This window comes from Microcaecilia unicolor, chromosome 9, assembly GCF_901765095.1.
Source record: "Microcaecilia unicolor chromosome 9, aMicUni1.1, whole genome shotgun sequence".
Taxonomy (NCBI): domain Eukaryota; kingdom Metazoa; phylum Chordata; class Amphibia; order Gymnophiona; family Siphonopidae; genus Microcaecilia; species Microcaecilia unicolor.
Window position 1 is genome coordinate 222,262,496 of NC_044039.1, and position 27,418 is coordinate 222,289,913.

At 46.5% G+C, this 27,418-nt stretch overlaps 1 pseudogene; it reads right to left on the bottom strand.

The window, feature by feature from the left end:
• Positions 1 to 27,418, bottom strand: part of LOC115477114 — a 177,014-nt pseudogene that overhangs the window by 95,820 nt on the left and 53,776 nt on the right.

Here is a 27,418-nt window from a genome sequence, read left to right on the forward strand (position 1 = left end):
TATACCATGTCACACCCATCCCCTTCAGTATTCCATTTATTACACTCAACCTCCTCAGTCTACCATCCTTCAAACCTATTCCATTCAGCATACTGCTCATAACACTCATAACCTTTCCATTCCAGCATAGCATCTGCCGTATCAATCTCCTTTGGTAAACCATCAATCATTCTCATCCTTTCCACTATACTGTCCATCAAACCGAAGCAAGAGAAACATGATCTTCATCAAGTTCATGGACTCCAGTGCTCAACTGGAAATCCTATACTTTCAGAAAAATGTATTTTCTTACACACTCACTACTCCTGCCAACCAGGTAAGGAGCACTCAGCCATCTTACTATTTACCCTTTCCCCTATACGTGGGACTTACCACATCCTTACTGTCTAAATCCAATGGGCTCGACTCTGACGGCGATTTCTCCTTTTCACTCTGCTCCCCATAGAAGAGAGATGTAAGACTTTTCCAAAGATGAGTGCGCAGGAAGGAAGAATGGAAATCGAGGTGGAGAACAAGGGACAAAGAGAGCAGAGCAAAGTACAAGAGGAAAAGATTAAAGAGAGGTAAATATGAGATGGGGAGAAGAAGAAACACACAAAATTGGGACAAAGACAGAGAGTCAAATTGAAATCACATCTAATTCAGTTTCGCAGAATTTATCTTAACATCGAGCCAAGTTGAGGTGAAGTTAATTTGAGGATGCTAGAAGTCGGCATTCCTAATTTGCAGCAAGGATCCCTTTTGCAACCATAGTTTTGAAAAACACACACATCATTTTTCTCCTAAACAATTTTGCACTGCTGTGCCTGATAAACATTTGCAAATATATATTCTTGAGTGTTTTTACGTAACCTGCCCTGGCCATTCTCATAAGGTCAGGTAAAACACTGAAGCAGATGAAATGAAGAATGATTTTAAAATGAAGTGCAGTGGCAGATCATTACCCCCAACCAAGGTTACTAAAGCCTACAGCACTTTCTGGGCAGTTGTGATTCATTCAACACTCCTCCACAGTAAACTCCAGCCAGACCCTCAAAACCTGTGCCAGATCCCTGTCAAATAAGTAAGCGAGAGAGAGAGAGGAGGCTCCAGAATAATGATGTGAACTTCTTGGGCTTTGAAAGGAGCCATTGATCAAACGGAACTAAGCAATCAATTACAACAGCTTCCGTGTGCCTAAATTATGATATTAATTTAGCTTGTACCATTTTCAAGAGTAGTTCAAGGTGAGTTACTTTCAGGTACTCCAGGCAATTTCTAATCCCCAGAGGTCTCACAATCTAAGGTTATACCTGAGGCAACGGAGCGAGATATGACGTCCAAGATCACAAGGAGCATCAGTGGGATTTACACTCTGGATTCCCTGGTTCTCAGCCCACTGCTCTAACCTTTGTATCCAACAGAGATTGTTTAATTTGCCCCAAATCAGTCAACTTCCTCCTCATCTGAGTGAAGAAAAGCTTTTACAGAAAGTAGGCTACTGTAGTTCTGAACCAGGAATGTCCTGCCAGCAGGGCTGACTCCTGTGGGCTGTGGGATATGGGGCGATTGGGCTCCGCCATTCCTCCACCCAGGATGCTGACGGTGGGGGGAGGAGATGGAGACGTGTCCCCAGATCAAAATGCATCATACCTTACTGGATTGGGGCAAGGGACGTTGCAGCTCCTGTCCCATTAGTGCTTCACTGCTTCCAAGAAACAGGAAGTGATGCTAGACATCGGGAAGCTCCTCCAGAAAAAGAATGTTCTACAACCATAGGGGTTACTTACATAAAAAAAGATGACTTAGAGGGGCATTTTCGAATGGGGACGACCATCTCTAAGGGTGCCCAACTCTAAGGACGGTGCCGCGAAGGGGCGGGGCAACACGTATTATCGAAACAAGATGGACGTCCATCTTTCGTTTTGATAATACGGTCGGGGACGCCCAAATCTTGACATTTAGGTCGACCTTAGAGATGGTTGTCCTTAGATCATTTTTCAGATGGTCGTCCTCAGTTTTCGGCAATAATGGAAACCAAAGACATCTATCTCAAAAACGTTTAAATCCAAGCCCTTTGGTCGTGGGAGGAGCCAGCATTTGTAGTGCACTGGTCCCCCTCACATGCCAGGACACCAACCTGGCACCCTAGGGGGCACTGCAGTGGACTTCAGAAATGGCTCCCAGGTGCATAGCTCCCTTAATTGGGTGCTGAGCCCCCCCAAACCCCTCCCCCTTCCAGGTCCGCCTGCTTGAAGTCCACTGCACCCACTACAACTGCTCCAGGGACCTGTATACTGCTGCGATGGACCCGAGTATGGCATTTGAAGCTGGCATAGAGGATGGCAAAAAGGTATTTTTAAACTTGTTTTTTATGGTGGGAGGGGGTTATTGACCACTGGGGGAGTAAGGGGAGGTCATCCCCGATTCCCTCCTGTGGTCATCTGGTCAGTTTGGGCACCTTTTTGAGGCTTGGTTGTGAAAATAAAATGGACCAAGTAAAGTCGGCCAAGTGCTCGTCAGGGACTCCCTTCTTTATTCTATTATCAGCCGAGGACGACCATCTCCTAATCACGTCCCAGTCCCTCCTTCGCTGCCGACACACCCCCATGAACTTTGGTCGTCTCCGCAACGGAAAGCAGTCGAGGGTGTCAAAAAATCAGCTTTCGATTATGCTGATTTGGACGATCTTGCGAGAAGGACGCCCATCTCCCAATTTGTGTCGAAAGATGGGCGTCCTTCTCTTTCGAAAATAAGCTTGTTATATTCACTTTATCAATTCATATACTTATCTCTTGAGATGTTCAAACCACAGCAACCACGTTTTCAAGACAGGCAAATCTATGCATAAGACAGAAAGTTATAGATCTGGCTGAACAGTGAAAAAGATCCCCACTAACCTCAGGGTGAACAGTTTTGGATGCATTAGGTCACTGTGGTTGCTTATACACAGACAATATATTTGTTTTGATCCCAGTAATATTAGATTTCTCAACATTACAAACTTAGATATCTCCGACTGCATTGCTTTGATTCACTCTTGGGCTAGCCGCCATCTTTTAGAACTCAATGCAGCTAAGACTAAATTGTTATATTTTTGTAATGACGTCTCTTTAGTTCCTTGTAGTGTGACTATAGCCTCTGGAGAACAGTTAAAGTTTGAAAAAATCTTCTAAGGTTCTGGGAATTATTTTGGATACTCAACTGAAGATGGGTCTGCAGATAAGAAGTTATTTTTTAAACTACGATAGCTCAGGGCGATAAGATCTATTTATTTTACCAAACATTTTTACTTGCTGGTTCAGGCTATTGTTTTGCCTCAGTTGGATTAATGTAGTGTTTTATATGTTGGATTAAGCTCAAGATTAGTTAACAAGTTGCAGTTACTACAAAACGCTACAGCTAAAATGATCTATGGCCTGCTCACGCTATGATCATGTAACACGGTTGCTCAGAAGGCTACATTGGTTAGCAGTTCCTGCCCGGATAGTTTTTAAGATTGTTTGCATTGTATTTAGTATATTACAGGGGAATTACTCTTCCCTCCTTCCGCAGCTAACAGTCTATCCAGTGTTTTGAAGGAATTCCCGTTTCTATTCTACTCTACTGAGAATTCATGATGGCTCTTTCACTTTTCAAGCTAGTAAACTGTGGAATTCCATACCTACACACGTCTGTATGCTTTCTTGTTACTTACAATTTCATAAAGGATTGAAAGCTTATCTTTTTAGTAAGTATTTGAGTGAATAACTTTTACAAAAAGCGTCGGTAAGCCCAACGCGGGTTTACCGAACACTAAATCGAGTCTACCACCAACCCAACGTTGCTGCTGGTGGTAGTTCTGTCCTGAGTGCATGCCATTTCTGGGGGGGGGGGGGGGGGGGGGGGGGGGGTGAAGAAACGCCCTGAAAATGGCTTATGTGGCGGTAACCTGGGTATTGCTATGTGCTGCTCGGTTATCGTGGGAGCCCTTATCGCCACCTCAGTGGGTGGAGTTAAGGGCTCCCCGCTACATGACACTACCACATGGCCATGTTTGTCTGGGGGCTTTTTACCCGTAGCAGTAAAAAGGACCCTGGTGCATGGGAAAACCGGTCTCAGCTGCTAGCACAGGGCCCTTTCCCCCACAATTTGGTAAAAGGACCCCTTTGTAAGGTCTTCTTGACTTTTAAGTGTACGTTCTGAATTTATGTAACCCGCTTAGATTGTGTACTGATATCAGCGGGATATAACTACCCTAAGTGAAGAGGTATCACTGCATTACGAGCCAGTAACTGCGTCGGTACCAGCAAGTTACCACTTGACAGTAAGGATGGAAAGGGTAAGGGTGGTATATGGGATGTCTCACAAGCTACAAATGTCTGCCTGGCAAGTTGAGCACAGTTAAAATATTTCTTGTTTTTGAGACAGACTTTTAAACTACAATGTGGTTTGTCTCTGGAGTGTCCTTTGTCAGCCCCATAAAAGGGATCAAAGGTGTTATTATAGTAAATTAACGTTCAGGATCCCACAGATCACATCATTATTTTGGAGCTGGCTGTCTCTTCCTGATCTTTGGTCTTCCACAGTGAAATGAGTACCAGGGCTGGGGTCTGAAACCATGAAGTTTCAATCACATCTAGATGCAGCAGCCCCAGCCCTGCTGGGCCTGAGGAATGGAAGACCAGATCCGGCCAATGTATCTGGATCTTCTGAATGCAGAACACAGCCCTGCTGGGCCTGAGGAACGGAAGACCAGATCCGGCCAATGTATCTGGATCTTCTGTATGCAGAACACAGCCCTGCCCTGCCACTACGGTCACCAGGTGGCCTCACATTTATCCAGAACTGGGGAAGGGTCTGGAGGGCTCCTGCCTAATTCTTCTCTTAGTCTCATACTGGGGTTTTCAACCTAGTTCTTGGACCACACCAACCAGTCTGGGTTTCAAGATATCCACAATGAATATGCATGACATAAATTTGCATGTACACCCTCCACTGTATGCAAATTACTCTAATAGATATTCATGGTGGGTATCCTAAATACCTGACTGGCTGGGTGTGTCCTGAGGACTGGATTGAGAACCCCTGTTCACAACCTGTAGAGAATTAAAACAACAACTGACAAACAGGCCCGACCTGGGCTCTTGGAAGAGTTGGTCAATTTTGCTTTGATACATTACAGCGGGGGTTCTCAACCCTGTCCTGGGGAAACCCCAGCCAGTCAGGTTTTCAGGATACCCACAATGAAAATGCATACCAAGGAGGCAGATTATTCAAATAAATCTCATGAATATTCACTGTGGATATCTTGAAAACCTGACTGGCTGGAGTTCCCCCAGGACAGGTTTGGAAACCACTGTATTACACAATAATTATGAGATTGGCACCACACCCAGAGGGCTGAAAGCTTTTGATTGCCAGCAAGAATGAAGGGACAGCTGGTAGAGGACAGGTGATCCCAAGTCCTACATGACCCTCCCCTACAGGACAGAATTTGTAAATCTCCAGCTGCAGGCACCCGAGGGTCCATTCTGCTCTCCCAGCTGCACCTTTCAAGAGAGCCCAGGTATAAATAGAAGAAGGAAAATAAATAACCAAGCCTGCCACCTCCATCACCAAAGCAAAGCTGCCACCTCCCAGATTCCGGGCAAATACAGTCCCTTAGGATTAGCCACTGTCATACAGAAGGAGAGACACTCCCAGAGGGCTCCACTATCTCACTCTTCAGGAGCGAGGGCAGAAAGAACCAGAGCTGGGGCAACTGGGAGCATTAAATGATACCAGGAGGAAGGGGGGAGGCTGATGTAAGAAAGTAGAGAGGGCTCAGTGTGGGTTCTGCGCACAGTGGTCACCCGGGGAAAACAGAAGTCCAGCACACAAGAAAACTGCATGCAAAGACTCTCGAAGACATCAGTGCACTGCTTATGTAAATGCCATGGCAAGGAAAGAGTTAGATATTAATTTGTGCAGATACAAAGGATGTGCGTAGAAGACCAGAATGCTTAGCACAGGACTGAGGCTTTGTGTGAGCTCAACTTTCTGAGGCCAGCATTAGTGAGGGTTTCATGTCTGGGACATGGGGATGAGGAGCTGAGCTAACTGTATTATTGCAGCAGACAAAAGTAGAGGCTGAATGAATCCAACACTGGAGATGTTATCCAACAATCTTATAAGAAGGGATCTGACACAGTCCGTGTTTCAGCGTATATCAACACCTACGTCAGGGATCAAATTACTAACTCTAGTCAAAAGTACTAGTATTCAACTCTGCACGCATATGAAAACAAAGAGTTGTGAAAAGGGTTGAGCTATTCAGAGCTCAATGGCAAGTAGATCACCACTTGGCAAGCAATGTAGGGTCTGCTCATATAACTTGACCCTTTTCACAACTCTCCATTTCCATATACGTGCAGAGTTGAATACCAGTACATTTGACTAGAGTTAGTAATTTGACCCATGACGTAGGCGTTGATTTACGCTGAAACACGGACATTGTCTGGTCCCTTCTTATCTGCATCAATTAAAGATTGTTGGATAACATCTCCAGTGTTCAGCCTCTACTTTTGTCTGCTGCAATAATACAGTTAGCTCAGCTCCTCATCCCCATGTCCCAGACATGAAACCCTCACTAATGCTGGCTTCAGAAAGTTGAGCTCACACAAAGCCTTAGCCCTGTGCTAAGCATTCTGGTCTTCTACGCACATCCTTTGTATCTGCACAAATTAATAGCCAACTCCTTCCTTGCCATGGCATTTACATGGATTATGGGTCCTACACAAAGCCCAACTCTACAGCACAGGGAAACGTGGGGAAAGCGTTGAAAAACCAGGCAAGTGGTTAGTTTGAAGGATAGAGTCTGCCCCCTCAGGGGTGTAGTTGGGTGGGCCTGGGTCCAAGATGGATGGGCAGAAGAGCCCCACCCCGTCTCACAGGTAATTTGGACTCTCCTTCTCTCACCTGCATGCCATATGGTCTCTCAAACATCCCCCCTCTCCCGCATACCTTTTCAAAAGCAGATTTCCACCAGTGGCGAGCAGAAACTTATACAAACTGCTCATATTGGCCACACAGCCTTCCCATGATGCAACTTCCTGTTTTTGCATAGGCAGGAACACATCAGAGGGAAGGCTGTGGGGCCGGTGCGAGAAGTATGTATTGGTCACTGCTCGCTGCAGGCGAAGATCTGCTATTTACAAGGTAAGCAGGAGGGACAGTTGTTGGGAGTTTTTGGCTGGTGGGGCTTGGGGATCCCTGCCAGCCACATCATAGGTGTGCTGCTACTGGATGGGCCTGATCCCACCACTGTGCCCCCTCTCCCCGCCACAGGATGTGTTTCTATTCCCAGATCACCATTATCCCTGTGACCATCCACCACACCATAAACAACAGACAATATTACCCATAGGAGCTCCAGCGTCTGTAATTCACCCAGCTGCTCAGAGGAAAAAGGGACAGACATTAAGTATATTCTCAAACCTGATCCATCAACCCAGGACCCTTGGGATCAGGTCTGGCTTTCACCTGTAATCCCTAGTCGCTCAGTTGGAAAAGCTCCAGATTTGGCGCTGATCTGGGACAAGCTAAAAACCCCGATGAGTGATAACCTCACTATAGCCTGGGGCCAGGATGTACCTCAACACACTATCTCCAGGCTCCTCACAGTCACATCCCATAATACCATCTTCCTCCCAGACTCTTGATTATAACCCGAGGGCTCTATTACTTTTCTGTCCAGTCTCTCCTGGACCTGGTTAAAGTACCCGACTGAAACAAAAGGAAATGGGAACACAGCACCTTGAACACAATATTGAGAGTTATTCTGATGTTCAACTATAGCGTCATAGCCAGCCTGAGGTTATAATTTGACCCTATGGTCACTACCCCGAAACGCTCTCATGTGTTACTTTTAATGATCCAGCGCTGGAGTTTGCTTGGAGCAAGGTAAGTGGCCATAACTTATTTTTTAATAAAGTTCTTGCGGATTAAAATAAACATTGTTCTTAATAGGGTTTATTAAATAGTATAAGACTTGAAACAGCTCTGCTCTGTAAGAGGTCCTAATCTCCCAAAGTACCTATTTTGATGCAGGTCCTTCCTTGTTTACCTATTTGCAGTTGAGATATTTTTCCTCTGAAGGTTTTTTTACCCCTTTTGACCATCTTGTTTTCTCTTTGGTAAAATACCCAATTAACATGACTGACTACAGAGCTGGACCATTTACCCACCAAAAATGTCAAGTTTAGACGCCTAGGGGTAAATTCACGGAAACAGTGCTGAAACGTAGGCACTGGGATGACGCCTGCCGACCGTGAATTCTATAAAGGCATTTCTGCACAGAACTGCAGCCGAAGAATACTTGCCGCATCTGCGCTATTGTTAGGCGTGAGCACAGCTGAAAGGCTGGTGTAAGTGGAGCATCGAAGCGTAGGCAGTCAAGTGCGTAAATTATAATTCTGTAACCTGCGCATCTAACTGCCTGACATGCCCAGAACCCACCCATGTCCATCCCCTGTCCACACCCACTTTGACGTTGTACAAGCAACTTACAGAACGACGACTAAGGCAGTGACGCGGCTAACGGCTAACTGGTGCCAAGTAATGCCAATTAAGGTGATTTATAGCCAATAATTGGCTATTAATTATTGAATTAATGACCTGTTTTTCCGGAAGGGGTTTGCTCTCCCCCCTTCGTACCTTCGTAGCAACTAATTCTCTTTATCTAAGAATCTTTCTTTCATTTATTCTTTCTCTCTGTTCTGTGACCTTTGTATGAGGAAAAAACACTTCTTCCTTCTTTTTCTCTTCTTTATATAATTAGTCTAATTACTTATAATTACCAGCGGTACTGATGTTAGATTTTGTAAGTTTGTTATAACTTGAAACTGATGTCTGATGCTGTCCTGGTGGGTGAATAATAAAAAGACTTTTCTCTCTAATTCCTGAACAATATTTTTTCCATAATATTTTATAAAATTCGTAAGTTGTTAGAGAATAGCGAACCAAATGCGCAGCCTAGTACAGTAAGCAACCAATCTTATTGCATAAATTGCGCACTTTGGACCATAAGTATAAAGTTGGCCTGCCCAGCGTAATAGAGTTACCCTCTTAGAGCCAGATTCTATAAATGGCACCTAAAATCCACACAGTTATCACAGTCCACCTTCAACCCTGCCTAACAACTCCCTTCTCTCTTCCCTTACCTAATCTTTGAACACTACTAATTAAAACTGACATCATAAAATGATTATGTCATAACCAAACTCTGTAAGCCACATTGAGCCTGCAAATAGGTGGGAAAATGTGGGATACAAATGCAATAAATAAATAAAATCCGTGTGGTAAACATTTGCGACTCGGCGAATTCTATAAGTGGCGCCTAGGTCTAGGCGCGGTATATAGAATATGCTTAGTCGATATCCCAGCCCATAAAACTACATGCCTCCCTTTATACCAACGAAAATGTGGCATATATCCCTGCACGTAGATTTACACACACTGGGCCATATTCTATAACTGCGTGCATAAATTTTGAGATGCCCATAGCCACGCCCCTTTTGAACTGCGTGCATTAGAATTTAGGCGCAGTTCATTACAGAATACACTCAGCGAGTTGTGCGCGTAAATTCTAATTATTGCCAATTACTGCTCATTATTGTTTGTGAAGTGCTGTTATCAACGTTGATTAGCTTGGTAAGTCAATTAAGTTATGCACATTGTTATATAATACGCTTGGATTTCAGCGCGGAATGCTAGGCATGATATATAGAATCCGAGGGTTAGTGTGATATTCAGAACTTACTGGCTAAATTTAGCAGGGTAACCTTCAGCCTCAGAATATCCGAAATACACCCACACGACAGGCAGCTAAGGGTGGCAGACCTTTACCCGGTTATCTTACCCCCCCCCCCCCCCCCAACCTGTGCTGGTTTCTGAATATACTGACCCCACTATAAGTAGAGTCCCCTACCCAACTGAAGGGGAAGCACCATCACTACAGTGCAAAGAGCTCTGGCCCTGCCCTGGACACCAACCATCTGCAGAAACTCCGAGCCACGGAGGGTGCGTGCATTACCACGAAGAGATGCTGCTACGGAAAACGAGAAATGTCTCCAGAGCGTGATGTGATCTCCAGCTAATGGCTGCTTACCTGTCGTTATCCATTAGTAGCGCCAAGCGGCCATAGTCCCAGGCAGCCTTCCGAAGGCAGGAGAACACCAGGAGCAGGAGCTATAGGTGGGACAGACAGCAAAGAGTTAATGCCACGCAAACACACCTTCACAGCGGCCCATCCTTTTGCCATGCTTCTCACCAGCCAGAGCAGAAAGTTGATGGCGAGGACAGTGGGCACTCCTCCAAAGGGCAGCCCCTGCAACACGCTGCTCCTTGAGTGAGCGCTGTAACACTGCTCCTCTGTGCTGTTGGGCAGAGCGTTCAGCAAGTTAAGGTTGTCCAGGGAGGAGGGGGGTCTGCCTGGGGAGGCTTCGGTGACATTAAAACCGGCCATGGCAGAGGTCTTCTCCTACAACACAGAAAGAGCACAGGTTACACTTGCAGTTAGGTTATTTCCTGTAACCCAAAGAAAGAGGCGTCGTCATCATCTGCATCTCATTCTAAGGTATTAGTTCCCACACCTGTCCTGGGGGAATGCCAGCCAATCAGGTTTCTGGATATCCACACTAAATGCACGCATGAGAGAAATTTGCATGCGGTGGAAGCAGTGCAAGAAAATCAATCTCATTGCAGACATCCTGACTGGCTGGGGTTCTCCCAGGATAGGTTTGGGACTAAGGACTGATTCATAAATTTAGACGCCAATTGAGCTTCTAGAAAGTTGCGGTTAGGGAAGGTTAATTGAATATCTTATATTTATGCAAAGTTCAGAATCAGACTCTTCAAATCCTCCAAAAGCAGAGTGGACCAATTCTGAGTATGTGATCTGTTACCTGTCATTATAATCGTCCGTAGTACCTGAAGAATGGAGGGTGGCCAACGTAACGCCGATTTTTAAAAAGGGTTCCAGAGGTGATCCGGAACATTACAGACCAGGAAGTCTGACTTCAATGCCAGGCAGAATAGTGGAAACTATTATAAAGAATAAAATTATAGAAGACATAAGACAAACATGATTTAATGGGACAGAGTCCGCATGGGTTCTGCCAAGGGAAGTCTTGGTTCACTTCTTTGAAGGCGTGAATAAACATGTGGATAAAGGTGAGCCGGTTGATGTTGTGTATCTAGATTTTCAGAAAGCTTTTGACAAAGTTCCTCATGAGAGACTCCTCAGAAAATTATAATGTCACAGGATAGGAGGTAATATTATGTTGCGGATTAGGAACTGGTTATTAGACAGAAAACAGAAGGTAGGGTTAAATGGCCATTTTTCTCAATGGGGGAGGGTGAACAGTGGAGTGCCAGAGGGATCTGTACTGGGACCGGTTCTATTTAACATATTTATAAATGATCTGGAAATCAGAATAATAAGTGAGGTGATTACATTTGCAGATGACACAAAACTATTCAAGGTTGTTAAAATACATGCGGACTGTGAAATATTGCAGGAACACCTTAGGAAATTGGAAGACTGGGCATCCAAATGGCAGATTAAATTTAATGTAGACAAATGCAAAGTGATGCACATTGGGAAGGATAATCCAAATCATAGTTATCTGATGTTAGGGTCCACCTTAGGAGTCAGCACTCAAGAAAACAAGATCTAGGTGTCTTTGTAGACAATACACTGAAATCTTTTGCCCAGTGTGTGGTGGCGGCCAAAAAAGAAAACAGGAAGCTAGGAATTATTAGGAGATGGATGCAAAATAAGACTAAAAATATTATAATACATTGTATCACTCCATGGTACAACCTCACCTTGAGTATGGCATTCAATTCTGGTCGCCGTGTCTCAAAAAAAGATATAGAGAAATTAGAAAAGGTTCAAAGAAGAGCGACCAAAATGATAAAGGGGACGGAACTCCTCCCATATGAGGAAAGACTAAAGAGGTTAGGGCTCTTCAGCTTGGAAAAGAGAAGGTTGAGGGGGGATATGATTGAGGTGGTGTGGAGCAGGTGAAGCTGAATCGATTTTTCACTCAATCAAAAAATACAAAGACCAGGGGACACTGAATGAAATTGCATGGAAATACTTTTAAAACATAGTAACATAGTAGATGACGGCAGAAAAAGACCTGCACGGTCCACCCAGTCTGCTCAACAAGATAAACTCACGTGTCATTTTTTGTGTATACCTTACCTTGATTTGTACCTGTCTTTTTCAGGGCACAGACCGTATAAGTCTGCCCAGCACTATCCCCACCTCCCAACCACCCGCCCCGCCTCCCACCACTGGCTCTGGCACAGACCGTATAAGTCTGCCCAGCACTATCCCCGCCCCACCTCCCACCACTGGCTCTGGCACAGACCGTATAAGTCTGCCCAGCACTATCCCCGCCTCCCAACCACCAGCCCCGCCTCCCACCACCGGCTGTGGCACAGACCGTATAAGTCTGCCCAGCACTATCCCCACCTCCCAACCACCAGCCCCGCCTCCCAACCACCGGCTCTGGCACAGACCGTATAAGTCTGCCCAGCACTATCCCCACCTCCCAACCACCAGTCCCGCCTCCCACCACCGGCTCTGCCACCCAATCTCAGTAGTAGAGTGGTGGGTGTGGGGGGAGGAGTCACTGTAGGGAATGGTGCAGGAGTGGTGGGTGTGGGGGGAGTCACTGTAGGGAATGGTACAGGAGTATTGGGTGTGGGGGGGATTCACTGCAGGGAATGATGCAGGAGTGCTGGGTAAGGGGAGTCACTGTAGGGAATGGTACAGGAATGTTGGGTGGGGGTATCACTGTAGGGAATGGTGAAGGAGTGATGGGTGTGGGGGGAGCGGTGGTTATGAGGAGGAGTCACTGTAGGGAATGGTGCGGGAGTGGTGGGCGTGGGGGGAGTCACTGTAGGGAATGCTTCAGGAGTGGTGGGTGTGGGGGGAGGAGTCACTGTAGGGAATGGTGCAGGAGTGGTGGGTGTGGGGGGAGTCACTGTAGGGAATGGTACAGGAGTATTGGGTGTGGGGGGAATCACTATAGGGAATGGTGCAGGAGTGGTGGGTGTGGGGAGAGTCACTATAGGGAATGGTGCAGGAGTGGTGGGTGTGGGGGGAGTCACTGTAGGGAATGGTACAGGAGTATTGTGTGTGGGGGGAGTCACTATAGGGAATGGTGCGGGAGTGGTGGGTGTGGGGAGAGTCACTAAAGGGAATGGTGCAGGAGTGGTGGGTGTGGGGGGAGTCACTATAGGGAATGGTGCGGGAGTGGTGGGTGTGGGGAGAGTCACTATAGGGAATGGTGCGGGAGTGGTCAATATTCCATCCTCATTCTTCTTGATCTTTCCGCTGCTTTTGACACTGTCGATCACAGCATACTTCTCGATACCCTGTCTTCACTTGGATTCCAGGGCTCTGTCCTTTCCTGGTTCTCTTCCTACCTCTCCCTCCGCACCTTTAGTGTTCACTCTGGTGGATCCTCTTCTACTTCTATCCCTCTGCCTGTCAGTGTACCTCAGGGTTCTGTTCTTGGTTCCCTCCTCTGTTCTATCTACACTTCTTCCCTTGGTTCATTAATCTCATCCCATGGCTTTTCCTACCATCTCTATGCTGATGACTCCCAAATCTACCTTTCTACCCCTGATATCTTACCTTGCATCCAAACCAAAGTTTCAGCGTGCTTGTCTGACATCGCTGTCTGGATGTCTCAACGCCACCTGAAATTAAATATGACCAAAACCGAGCTTCTCATTTTCCCCCCCAAACCCACCTCCCCGCTCCCCCCGTTTTCTATTTCTGTTGATGGCTCTCTCATTCTCCCTGTCTCCTCAGCTCGAAACCTTGGGGTCATCTTTGACTCTTCTCTCTCCTTCTCTGCTCATATCCAGCAGATTGCCAAGACCTGTGGTTTCTTTCTTTACAACATCCGTAAAATCCGCCCCTTTCTTTCCGAGCACTCTACCAAAACCCTCATCCACAACCTTGTCACCTCTCGTTTAGACTACTGCAATCAGCTTCTTGCTGGCCTCCCACTTAGTCACCTCTCCCCTCTCCAGTTGGTTCAAAACTCTGCTGCCCATCTCATCTTCCGCCAGGGTCGCTTTACTCATACTACCCCTCTCCTCAAGACCCTTCACTGGCTCCCTATCCGTTTTCGCATCCTGTTCAAACTTCTTCTGCTAACCTATAAATGTACTCACTCTGCTGCTCCCCAGTATCTCTCCACACTCGTCCTTCCCTACACCCCTTCCCGTGCACTCCGCTCCATGGATAAATCCTTCTTATCTGTTCCCTTCTCCACTACTGCCAACTCCAGACTTCGCGCCTTCTGTCTCGCTGCACTCTACGCCTGGAATAAACTTCCTGAGCCCCTACGTCTTGCCCCATCCTTGGCCACCTTTAAATCTAGACTGAAAGCCCACCTCTTTAACATTGCTTTTGACTCGTAACCACTTGTAACCACTCGCCTCCACCTACCCTCCTCTCTTCCTTCCCGTTCACATTAATTGATTTGATTTGCTTACTTTATTTATTTTTTGTCTATTAGATTGTAAGCTCTTTCAGCAGGGACTGTCTTTCTTCTATGTTTGTGCAGCGCTGCGTACGCCTTGTAGCGCTATAGAAATGCTAAATAGTAGTAGTAGTAGTAGAGTGGTGGGTGTGGGGGGAGTCACTGTAGGGAATGGTACAGGAGTGCTGGGTAGGGGGAGTCACTATAGGGAATGATACAGGAGTGGTGGGGGGAGTCACTGTAGGGAATGGTGCAGGAGTGGTGGGTGGGTGTGGGGGGGAGTCACTGCAGGGAATGATGCAGGAGTGCTGGGTAGGTGGAGTCACTGTACAGGAATAGTGGGTGGGGGAATCACTGTAGGGAATGGTGCAGGAGTGGTGGGTGTGGGGGAAGTCACTGTAGGGAAAGGTACAGGAGTGGTGGGTGTGGGAGGAGTCACTGCAGGGAATGGTGCAGGAGTGCTGCATGTGGGGGGGTCACTGCAGGGAATGGTGCAGGAGTGGTGGGTGTGGGGGGGAGTCACTGTAGAGAATGGTGCAGGAGTGGTGGGTGTGGGGGGAATCACTATAGGGAATGGTGCAGGAGTGGTGGGTGTGGGGGGAGTCACTGTAGGGAATGGTACAGGAGTGCTGGGTAGGGGGAGTCACTATAGGGAATGATACAGGAGTGGTGGGGGGAGTCACTGTAGGGAATGGTGCAGGAGTGGTGGGTGGGTGTGGTGGGGAGTCACTGCAGGGAATGATGCAGGAGTGCTGGGTAGGTGGAGTCACTGTACAGGAATGGTGGGTGGGGGAATCACTGTAGGGAATGGTGCAGGAGTGGTGGGTGTGGGGGAAGTCACTGTAGGGAAAGTTACAAGAGTGGTGGGTGTGGGAGGAGTCACTGCAGGGAATGGTGCAGGAGTGCTGCATGTGGGGGGGTCACTGCAGGGAATGGTGCAGGAGTGGTGGGTGTGGGGGGGAGTCACTGTAGAGAATGGTGCAGGAGTATTGGGTGTGGGGGGAATCACTATAGGGAATGGTGCAGGAGTGGTGGGTGTGGGGGGAGTCACTGTAGGGAATGGTACAGGAGTGCTGGGTAGGGGGAGTCACTATAGGGAATGATACAGGAGTGGTGGGGGGAGTCATTGTAGGGAATGGTGCAGGAGTGGTGGGTGGGTGTGGTGGGGAGTCACTGCAGGGAATGATGCAGGAGTGCTGGGTAGGTGGAGTCACTGTACAGGAATGGTGGGTGGGGGAATCACTGTAGGGAATGGTGCAGGAGTGGTGGGTGTGGCGGAAGTCACTGTAGGGAAAGGTACAGGAGTGGTGGGTGTGGGAGGAGTCACTGCAGGGAATGGTGCAGGAGTGGTGGGTGTGGGGGGGGAGTCACTGTAGAGAATGGTGCAGGAGTAATGGGTGTGGGGAGGAGTGGTGGGTGTGGGGAGGAGTCACTTTAGGGAATGGGACAGGAGTTTCACTAGTGAATGTTGTGAGAATTTTCTGGACAGAGTGAAATCATAGTGCTCACTGACATTTTTCTTATCTCCGATCTACAGTGGCTGGATTGTTAAAACAAACTGTTTTCTCTTACCTGGCACAAGCTCCTGTGCAGTCAATGTCTGAGTTTGGCCAGGATCATCGTGGGGGAGGTCTCAGGATTAGAGCAGTCGGCTCCCTCCCTGTTGCTCTAAAGAGAGAAGGAATATATTGTTACTTGTGAATCTGCTGTCAGTCTGGTATCTTGCTCACTGACACACTCACATGATGGGATTGTTCCTCAGTCTGGGAGCTGCAAATACAAAGACCCCTTTCAACCTCATTTATTAAATATAAAACCTTTGTAAATCAGACCCCAGGAAGTTATTGCTGTGTAGTTAGGTGCTGCATACCAATAACTTAACATCTCATGTAGCAGTCAAGAGCTTTGTGGAGTCAAACATCTGTCTGTTGATTATCCACAGCCCATCTTCCGAAACCTTTGCATCCAAACCCCAGATGGAGGAGGAGCCTAATGGTTAAAGCAGAAGGCTCAGAACCTGGAAATCCAGGGTTCAAATCCCATAGTAGCTCCTTCTGATCTTGAGTAAATCACTTAACCCTCCATTGTCTCAGGTACAAATTTAAGAATGTAAGGTCCCCAGCATTTAAGTGTTGCTCACACTTTCTAACATGTCGAGCTAAATCCACAATGCCTTTAATTTTCTTCCAGTTTCAGAGCAGGTTGTCTGCTGCTGAGCTGAAGAAGCAGCTATTCCAGCTTAGCTAGGAGGGGCAGGACAGCAGGCTAAGGTTCATACTCCACTCACCCCCACCTTCCCTTTCAAGCTTGGGCTTTCTGTGAGTTTGTGAGCATCCAACCTTCACAAAAGTACTGTACTACAGTAAACTCTGGGATTTGTTGCCAGAGAATCTGGTAAAAGCAGTTAGCTTAGCGGGGTTTAAAAAAGGTTTGACTCGCTTCCTAAATGAAAAGTCCATAAGCCATTATTAAAATGGACTTGGGGAAAATCCACTGCTTATTTCTGGGATAAGCAGCATAAAATGTATTGAGCTTTTTTGTGATCTTACCAGGTATTTGTGACCTGGGTTGGCCACTGTTGGAAACAGGATGCTGGGCTTGATGGACCTTTGGTCTGTCCGTATGGCAATACTTATGTAACGTTGTAGGATATGGCAGGTAAGGACTAGCCCCGCTCCTTCCAGTCTCCCAGCAAAGCGGCTTAAGTCGCTCTGTGCAGAGGTTGCAGGTTGCCTCTTCCAGGATCGTACCTGCTGCTCAAATCAGGTCACACTTCTCTCTCTGTCATTTGATCCCATCTTGTTGCTACACAGAGAACCTCTGTGGTTATCCCAGGCCTTTATGAAGGTGTTTTTGCTCTTACCACCTCCACCAGGAAGGTATTTCAGGCACCCACCTTCCTTTCTGTGATGGTGCTTTTAATCTTACCTCCTTGTGGTTTCATTTCATGTCCATTAGTTTTTCCCAGAACAGAAAACAGAGCCGCCCACGTTACCAGTTCCAGGAGGGAGACTTTTTGGCCAGGCCTGGTTTTGAACTTACATCCCAAAGCAGTATGGGATTTGTAGTTTGGGGATTCAAAACTATGACTGTCCCAAAATCTCAACTGGGTAACTTGGCATCTCTGGTTAAACCGGCCCTGGAAGACTGTTCCCCCTCAGAGCAGAAAGCATCAGTCCGTTATAAGAGATGGTTTCTTCACTCTGTATTGTACTGTTTTGGGATCTTGCCAGGTACTTGTGACCTGGATTGGCCACTGTTGGAAACAGGATGCTGGGCTTGATGGACCTTTGGTCTGTCCCAGTATGGCAACACTTATGTACTTAAGGGGATTCACAGAAGGGCACTGGGTAACTGGGGTCTGCCCCTCAGGCAGGAGGGTTTTTCTCAAACATTGATCATTGATATTTCCTCTTTAAAAATGAATGTATTTTCAGTGGAGGTACCCTGTTTCCCCGAAAGTAAGACATACCCCAAAATAAGACCTAGTAGAGGTTTTCCTGAATTGGTAGATATAAGGCCTCCCCCGAAAGTAAGACCTAGCAAATTTTTGTTTGAAAGCAGGGCCGCCAAGAGCCGGACAAGGCCGCCTCCGGGCCCCCCCCCCTCCACCCGAGGTCGCCGGGCCCCCCCTCCACCCACCGTCGCTCCCGGAACTAACCTTAAACGCCTCCTTTCACCTTCGCAGCAAGCAGCAGCAGGGCAGACCTCTCCTTCCTTCTGTGCCCCGCCCTCACGGACGTTACGTCAGGCGAGGGCGGGACATGGAAGGAAGGAGTGGCCTGCCCTGCTGCTGCTTGCTGCAAAGGTGAAAGGAGGCATTTAAGGTTAGTTCCGGGAGTGACGGAGGGCGGGCGGGCCAACCCCGATCCAACCCCGATGTTTCTCCGAAAAATAAGACAGCCCCTGAAAATAAGACCTAGTGCATTTTTGGGGGCAAAAATTAATATAAGACAGTGTCTTATTTTCGGGGAAACACAGTAGATGATGACATTAAGGCCCAGATGCACTAAACGTTTTTCATCGTTAAATGAGCCCTCAAGGAAGAATTTCCTATCCTTTCCATGCACTAAAGCCATACAGGACGCTCATGACGAGTGCCTTTGCCCCCTCCCGAAACACACGTGTTTGTGGGGTTTTTTTTGTTTTGTTTTGACAGCTGGGCCTTTGTGGCATGCGCAGAGCAGCCAGCATAACGCTTGGGTTGCTCTGCGCATGCTTTAGGCGCTGATTAACGACGGGTTTAACGATTCTGTGATACATCCTACTTTGCAATACCGATCTGAACATTTCTGGAGTGTTTTTGTAGTGCATGCCTCGTTTTTAAAAAATCGTTAAGCACTTTTACGATTCTTATTTTTTAAAGTTTGGTTGATGCATCTGGGCCTAAAGCTGGTATTATCCATATGTAACCCGCCCCCTCCCCTTAGTGGTCCTGGATCTGAGTTTGGGTATTAGTAGGATGAGTGCTCTGAGATTAACGACTGTCAAACAGGACCACAGAATCTGGTCCCTAGGCTCCAGGGCTGAAGTGCTACTTCTGATCTTTCATTTCTCTCATTCTGTTCATCACTCAGCCCTTCCAGCCTCTCCTTGGCTATAAATACACTCACACACCATCTGCCACCTGATAAATAATTTACCCACAATAGCAACATGAAAGCTGGTCTCCAGCAGCAAAGCTGTTAATTGACTCCAGACCACCTCCAGCCTCCCATGAGCCTCCGATTCCCTAATCCCCTTCGCAAACATCCTCCTCCAGACTTCAGGTCTCCCTGGTTCCTTCACACTCTCACCTTCATTGCTTCTCTCTCTTTTCCAGCCTCTATGATTTCACAGTTCAGCTTTATTTAGCATACTGCAAATAATAAAATATCTAAGCAGTTTACATATCAAAATTCAGATCTGCCAAGTCACCCATTCCGGGAGCGAGACATTTTTGGCCAGTCCAGGATTTCGCCCAACCTAATCCAGGTGCATTATGGGACCTGCAGTATTGATTGTGATCGATAGAATCAAGGACTACCAATACTACACTATTTGGAATATAAGTGTAGTAATTGGCAGCTCTGAAATGGTTTGAGCAATGGGTAAAAACAAAAGATAAGATTAGGTTACATGGGGGATTTAACAACATCCAAGAGAGGATAAACTCACTGCAAGGGGTGGAACAGTTTACCTATAGCCTCTGTTCTCCAACAATTTCTAGTGCCCATCTCACACTCTAGCGGGAGGTTGGGTTCTGTTGATACTGTATATTGTCACTGGGGGTGGGGGGTTCATTTAGGTTCTGCTGATGCTATGTATTGTCTCTGGGGATTTGGGTTGGGTTCTGTTAACATAAGAACATAAGAATAGACATACTGGGTCAGACCAATGGTCATCTAGCCCAGTATCCTGTTTCCAACAGTGGCCAATCCAGGCCACAAGTACCTGGCAGAAACCCAAATAGTAGCAAGATTATGGGATTCCATGTAGAATCTCAAAGAGTAGCAAGATTCCGAAATTCCAAAGAGTACATAAGAACACAAGACTAGCCATACTGGGTCAAACTGATGGTCCATCTAGCCCAGTATCCTGTTTCCAACAGTGGCCAATCCAGGTCACAAGTACCTGGCAGAAACCCAATTAGTAGCAACATTCCACGCAACCAATCCCAAGGCAAGCAGTGGCTTCCTCATGTCCATCTCAATAACAGACTAGGACTTTTCCTCCAGGAACTTGTACAAACCTTTTTTAAACCCAGATACGCTACCCACCTTTATCACATCCTCCGGCAATGAGTTCCAGAGCTTAACTATTCTTTGCGTGACAAAATATTTTCTCTTATTTGTTTTAAAAGTATTTCCATGCAATTTCATTGAGTGTCCCCTGGTACGTTTTGAATAAGTGAAAAATCGATCCACCTCCACCCATTCTACACCACTCAGGATTTTGTTTACCTCAATCATATCCCCCATCAGCTGTCTCTTTTCCAAGCTGAAGAGCCCTAACCTCTTTAGCCTTTCCTCATATGGGAGCAGTTCTATCCCATTATCATTTTGGTCGCTCTTATTTGAACCTTTGCTAATTCCACTATATCTTTTTTGAGATACGGCAACCAGAATTGAACACAATACTCAAGGTGAGGTTGCACCATGGAACTGAGGCATTATAATATTTTTGGTCTTATTTTGCATCCTTCTAATAATTCCTAGAATCCTGTTTGCTTTTCTGGCTGCCATTGCACACTGGGCAGAAGATTTCAGTGTACTCTCTACAATGACACCAAGATCTTTTTCTTGAGTGCTGACTCCTAAAGTGGACCCTAGCATCAGATAACTATGATTCAGATTATTCTTCTCAATGTGCATCACTTTGCATTTGTCTATATTAAATTTCATCTGCCATTTGGATGCCTAGTCTTCCAGTTTCCTCAGGTCTTCCTGTAACTTTTCACAATCCAGATGTGTTTTTGACAACTTTGAACAGTTTCGTGTTATCTAAAAAATTTAACCACCTCACTCGTCGTTCCGCTTTCCAGATCATTTATAAATATGTTAAATAGAACTGGTCCTAACACAGATCCCTGCGGTACTTCACTATTCACTCCCCCCCCCCCCCCCCCTCCATTGAGAAAAATGACATTTAAGCCTACTCTCTGTTTTCTGTTCAATAACCAATTCTTAATCCACCAATTTTTCAGGAGTCTCTCATGAGGTTCTCAAAAGCTGTCTGAAAATCTAGATACACTGCATCAACCAGCTCATCTTTATTGACATGTTTATTCACTCCTTCAAAGAAATGATGCAAATTGGTGAGGCAAAACCTCCCTTGGATGAACCCATGTTGGCTCTGTCCCGTTAAACCATGTTTGTCTACATGTTCTGTAAGTTTATTCTTTATAATTGTCACAAAACACCTAGCCACCCGCCTGGGGCTACGCCGTGGCCACTTTGAGTCTATCCCCAGCACAGCTCAGGTGCGCCTGCACCTGCCCCTGTGCTCTACACTAGCACCCTCCTCCCACCGACTGGGTCCCAACCACCTCTAGGCGAGTCTCCCACTCTCAAATTATCCCTAATGATTTCTAGGTTACTGGGGGCCACATTCCCACTGGCCCCACAGTTCCTGGAAAGCACTCACAGACCCAACACACAAACCACCAGGATTTTTAGTCCAGACAAGCAAAGGCAATAAACTAAAAATGTTTATTGTCATGAAAATTCAGAACAATGAACAATCAGCAAATCAATAACAGGTAACTGAATATGGATCAATTATAAAACTAGCTAAACATTTGCTTACTATTTAAATAGTACCTGGGGAGATCAGGACATGTGGAGGGGCATAATCAAACGCGAACGCCCATCTCCATGGGCGTCTATGTCCGAGAACAGGTACGTGAAGGGGTGGGACAGACTGTATTTTCGGAAAAAAAAATGGGCGTCCATCTTCCGCTTCGAAAATACGGTTTCTACGGACCAAAATGCCATGGATTTAGTCGTTTACAAGCTGGGCGCTTGTTTTTTTTAGCGATAATGGAAACTAAAAACGCCCAGCTCAAAAATGTCCCAATCCAAGCCATTTGGTCGTGGGAGGGGCCAGGATTCATAGTACACTCGCCCCCCTGACATGCCAGGACACCAACTGGACACCCTAGAGGTCAGTGCGGTGGATTTCAGACAACGCTCCCACATGCATAGGTCCCTTACCCCGGGTGCTGAGCCCCCAACCCCCTCCCCCAAAACCCACTACCCACAAATGTACAACACTACCATAGCTCTTAGGGGTGAAGGGGGCACCTACATGTGGGTACAGTGGGTTTTGGAGGCCTCCCATTTACCAGCACAAGTGTTACAGGTAGGGGGGATGGGCCTGGGTCCGCCTGCCTGAAGTGCACTGCAGTACCCAATAAAAGTACTCCAGGGACCTGCATACACGCAGGCCTCTAGGACTTGTTGCTGCTGTATAATCTTGGCACACCAGTTCACACCTGAAGACTAATGTCTCCGAAAACGTCCTTTATTGGAATATGCACGTTTACTCGTAGATCACAGGTTGTGCCCCACTGGCAAAGAGTCTTCCTGGTACTGAGATGAGCAGTAGGTCAGAGCTGGCAGAATGGTGTACAATGCCCTCTTTCAGCAACATTCAAGGTAAGAACTAAGTTCTCTAACGTGGCTAACACATGAAAGGGATCTAAAACTGGCTTACAAAAATGGCCACTACATCATGGACTACCGGAAACAAAACAGGGCACACTCTGACCCAGTAAGCAGAGGGAAAAGTACCATGGGAGTAGAGCCTACCAACCACCAACATCGTTAGCATTTAACACAAGCTAGTGGAATCATGGAGCCCAATACCCTACACCCACCACAATGCATTGCTGATGTGACTCTGCAGTGCCCTTAACAGAAAAGGTGTCACACTCACCCGAGACCCACATCAGAACCAAGGAAAGGCTGTCAGAGGATAGAACACATTCTGCTGTCATGGAGGTGGGTACGGCATTTGAGGCTGGCATACAGGCTGGCAAAAAAAGTTTGTAAAGTGGGGTTTTTTTGGTGGGAGGGGGTTAGTGACCACTGGGGGAGTCAGGGGAGGTGATCCCCGATTCTCTCCGGTGGTCATCTGGTCAGTTGGGGCACTTTTTTGGGACTTGGACCTGAAAAAAAAGGGTCCAAATAAAGCGGACCAAATTCTTGTTAAAACGCCCTTCTTGTTTCAATTATCAGCTAAAGACACTCATCTCTCCTCGGCCGATAACCATGCCCCAGTCCCGCCTTCGCCAAGCCTCCGACATGCCCCTGTCAACTTTGTTCGTTCCTGCGATGGAGTGCAGTTGAAGACGACCAAAATCGGCTTTCAATTATACCGATTTGTTTGCCCACGGGAGAAAGACGCCCATCTCCCGATTTGGGTCGAAATATGGGCGTCTTTCTCTTTCGAAAATAAGCTGGATAGTGCTCAAAAGTTATCAAATATAACTATTCAAAGAGCCTCAGCAAAGAGATCCTTCTCTCTTTTCTCCCTGGCTAAGACTGTTGAAAAAAAGCCAGTACATTCTAGATGAATTGAGCTCCTAGGCCAATCAGAGCCCAGGACAGCAAGTAGCTGGTCACATCACAGCAGGTTACCTCTTGTCTGTGTTAATTAAAGAAGGAACAGTCAGTTCAAACATAAACATGCACCACCTGCTGGTCAAACTAGAGAAATACACTTCAGTAATTAATTAAGAAAGTTTTACAAGCTTAAAACCCCACTGTTTTATCACAATAATACTTTCCACTATTTTGCCTGGCACTGAAGTCAGGCTTACTGGTCTGTAATTTCCCGGATCACCTCTGGAACCCTTTTTAAAAATCAGCATCACATTGGCCACCCTCCAGTCTTCAGGTACTATGGACGATTTTAACGACAGGTTACAGATCACTAGCACTACTACTACTTATCATTTCTATAGTGCTACCAAATGTACACAGTGCTGTACACTTGAATACAAAGAGACAGTCCCTGCTCGACAGAGCTTACAATCTTAATCAAGAAAGACAAGCAGGACAAATAAGGGATACTGGAAATACTTAAGTTGGGAATGATAAAACACAAATGGGTAGTGAACAAGAGAATAGGGGTTAGGAGTTAAAAGTAGCCTCAAAAAGGTGGACTTTTAGCCTAGATTTGAAGACAGCCAGAGATGGAACTTGAAGTACTGTCTCAGGAAGTCTATTCCAGGGATATGGTGCAGCAAGATAAAAGGAACGGAGTCTAGAGTTAGCAGTGAAGATAAGAGAAATGATACTGAGTTCCAGAGGAAGAAAGTAGGGAGAAATAAGAGTGGAGAGGTACTGAGGAGCTGCAGAGTGAAGGCACTTGTAAGTCAATAAGAGGAGTTTGAACTGTATGTGGAAACAGGGAGCCAATGAAGGACTGGAGGAGAGGGCTGATATGAGCATAGCGACACTGGCGGAATATAATTCGTGCAGCAGAATTTTGAACAGATTGAAGGAGAGAAAGATGGCTTAGTGAGAGACCTGTGAGAAATATGTTGCAGTAGTCTAAGCAAGAGGTGATAAGAGTGTGAATAAGGGTTTTGGTAGTGTGCTCAGAAAGGAAGGGATCAGCAATTTCATGTTTGAATTCTTTCTATACCCTGGGGTGTATACCATCTGGTCCAGGTGATTTATCACTCTTTAACTTCTCAATTTGGCTCAATACATCTTCCAAGTCCACTGAGATTTCTTCCAGTTCCTCCACATTGTCACCCCTGAAAACAATTTCTGGTATTGGTAGATCTCTTAGATCTTCTTCTGTAAAAACTGAAGCAAAGAATTCATTGAATCTCTCCGCTATGGCCTTGTCCTCCCGGAGTGCTCCTTTTGCTGCTTCCTGATCTAACGATCCCACATATTCCCTCACAAGCTTCCTACTTCTGATATACCTGAAACAAGCGTTGCTATGAGTTTTCATCTCCGCAGCAACTTGCTTTTCATATTCTCTTTTAGCCTTGATGCTGTGTTGATGCTGTGTATTGTCTTGGAGGGGGTTGGTTTGGGTTCTGTTGATACTGTGTATTGTGTTGGAGGGAGCTTGGTTTGGGTTCTGTTTGTGCTGTGTATTGTATGGGGGGGGTTGGTTTGGGTTCTGTTGATACTGTGTATTGTATTGGGGGGTTGGTTTGGGTTCTTTTGATACTGCGTATTGTATTGGAGGGGGTTGGTTTGGGTTCTGTTGATACTGTGTATTGTGTTGGAGGGAGCTTGGTTTGGGTTCTGTTTGTGCTGTGTATTGTATGGGGGGGGGGTTGGTTTGGGGTCTGTTGATACTGTGTATTGTATTGGGGGGTTGGTTTGGGTTCTTTTGATACTGTGTATTGTCTTGGAGGGGGGTTGGTTTGGGTTCTTTTGATGCTGTGTATTGTCTTGGAGGGGGGGTTGGTTTGGGTTGTTTTGATACTGTGTATTGTCTTGGGGGGGTTGGTTTGGGTTCTTTTGATGCTGTGTATTGTCTTGGAGGGGGGTTGGTTTGGGTTCTTTTGATACTGTGTATTGTCTTGGAGGGGGTTGGTTTGGGTTCTGTTTGTGCTGTGTATTGTCTTGGAGGGGGGTTGGTTTGGGTTCTGTTTGTGCTGTGTATTGTATTGGGGGGGTTGGTTTGGGTTCTTTTGATACTGTGTATTGTCTTGGAGGGGGTTGTTTGGGTTCTGTTTGTGCTGTGTATTGTCTTGGAGGGGGGTTGGTTTGGGTTCTGTTTGTGCTGTGTATTGTCTTGGAGGGGGGTTGGTTTGGGTTCTGTTCGTGCTGTGTATTGTATTGGGGGGTTGGTTTGGGTTCTTTTGATGCTGTGTATTGTCTTGGAGGGGGGTTGGTTTGGGTTCTTTTGATACTGTGTATTGTCTTGGAGGGGGTTGGTTTGGGTTCTGTTTGTGCTGTGTATTGTCTTGGAGGGGGTTGGTTTGGGTTCTGTTTGTGCTGTGTATTGTCTTGGAGGGGGCTTGGTTTGGGTTCTGTTTGTGCTGTGTATTGTCTTGGAGGGGGGTTGGTTTGGGTTCTGTTTGTGCTGTGTATTGTATTGGGGGGTTGGTTTGGGTTCTTTTGATACTGTGTATTGTCTTGGAGGGGGTTGGTTTGGGTTCTGTTTGTGCTGTGTATTGTCTTGGAGGGGGGTTGGTTTGGGTTCTGTTCATGCTGTGTATTGTATTGGGGGGTTGGTTTGGGTTCTTTTGATGCTGTGTATTGTCTTGGAGGGGGGTTGGTTTGGGTTCTTTTGATACTGTGTATTGTCTTGGAGGGGGTTGGTTTGGGTTCTGTTTGTGCTGTGTATTGTCTTGGAGGGGGGTTGGTTTGGGTTCTGTTCGTGCTGTATATTGTATTGGGGGGTTGGTTTGGGTTCTTTTGATGCTGTGTATAGTCTTGGAGGGGGGTTGGTTTGGGTTCTTTTGATACTGTGTATTGTCTTGGAGGGGGTTGGTTTGGGTTCTGTTTGTGCTGTGTATTGTCTTGGAGGGGGGTTGGTTTGGGTTCTGTTCGTGCTGTGTATTGTATTGGGGGGTTGGTTTGGGTTCTTTTGATGCTGTGTATTGTCTTGGAGGGGGGTTGGTTTGGGTTCTTTTGATACTGTGTATTGTCTTGGAGGGGGTTGGTTTGGGTTCTGTTTGTGCTGTGTATTGTCTTGGAGGGGGTTGGTTTGGGTTCTGTTTGTGCTGTGTATTGTCTTGGAGGGGGCTTGGTTTGGGTTCTGTTTGTGCTGTGTATTGTCTTGGAGGGGATTGGTTTGGGTTCTGTTTGTGCTGTGTATTGTCTTAGGGGGTTGGTTTGGGTTCTTTTCATGCTGTATACTGTCCTGGAGGGGGGTTTGGTTTGGGTTCTGTTGATGCTGTATATTTGTCTTGGAGGGAGCTTGGTTTGGGTTCTGTTTGTGCTGTGTATTGTATGGGGGGGGGGGGGGTTGGTTTGGGTTCTGTTGATTCTGTGTATTGTCTTGGAGGGGATTGGTTTGGGTTCTGTTCGTGCTGTGTATTGTATTGGGGGGTTGGTTTGGGTTCTTTTGATGCTGTGTATTGTCTTGGAGGGGGGTTGGTTTGGGTTCTGTTTGTGCTGTGTATTGTCTTAGGGGGTTGGTTTGGGTTCTTTTCATGCTGTATACTGTCCTGGAGGGGGGTTTGGTTTGGGTTCTGTTGATGCTGTATATTTGTCTTGGAGGGAGCTTGGTTTGGGTTCTGTTTGTGCTGTGTATTGTATGGGGGGGGGGGGGGTTGGTTTGGGTTCTGTTGATACTGTGTATTGTATTGGGGGGTTGGTTTGGGTTCTGTTTGATGCTGTGTATTGTCTTGGAGGGGGGTTGGTTTGGGTTCTTTTGATACTGTGTATTGTATTGGGGGGTTGGTTTGGGTTCTGTTTGTGCTGTGTATTGTCTTGGAGGGG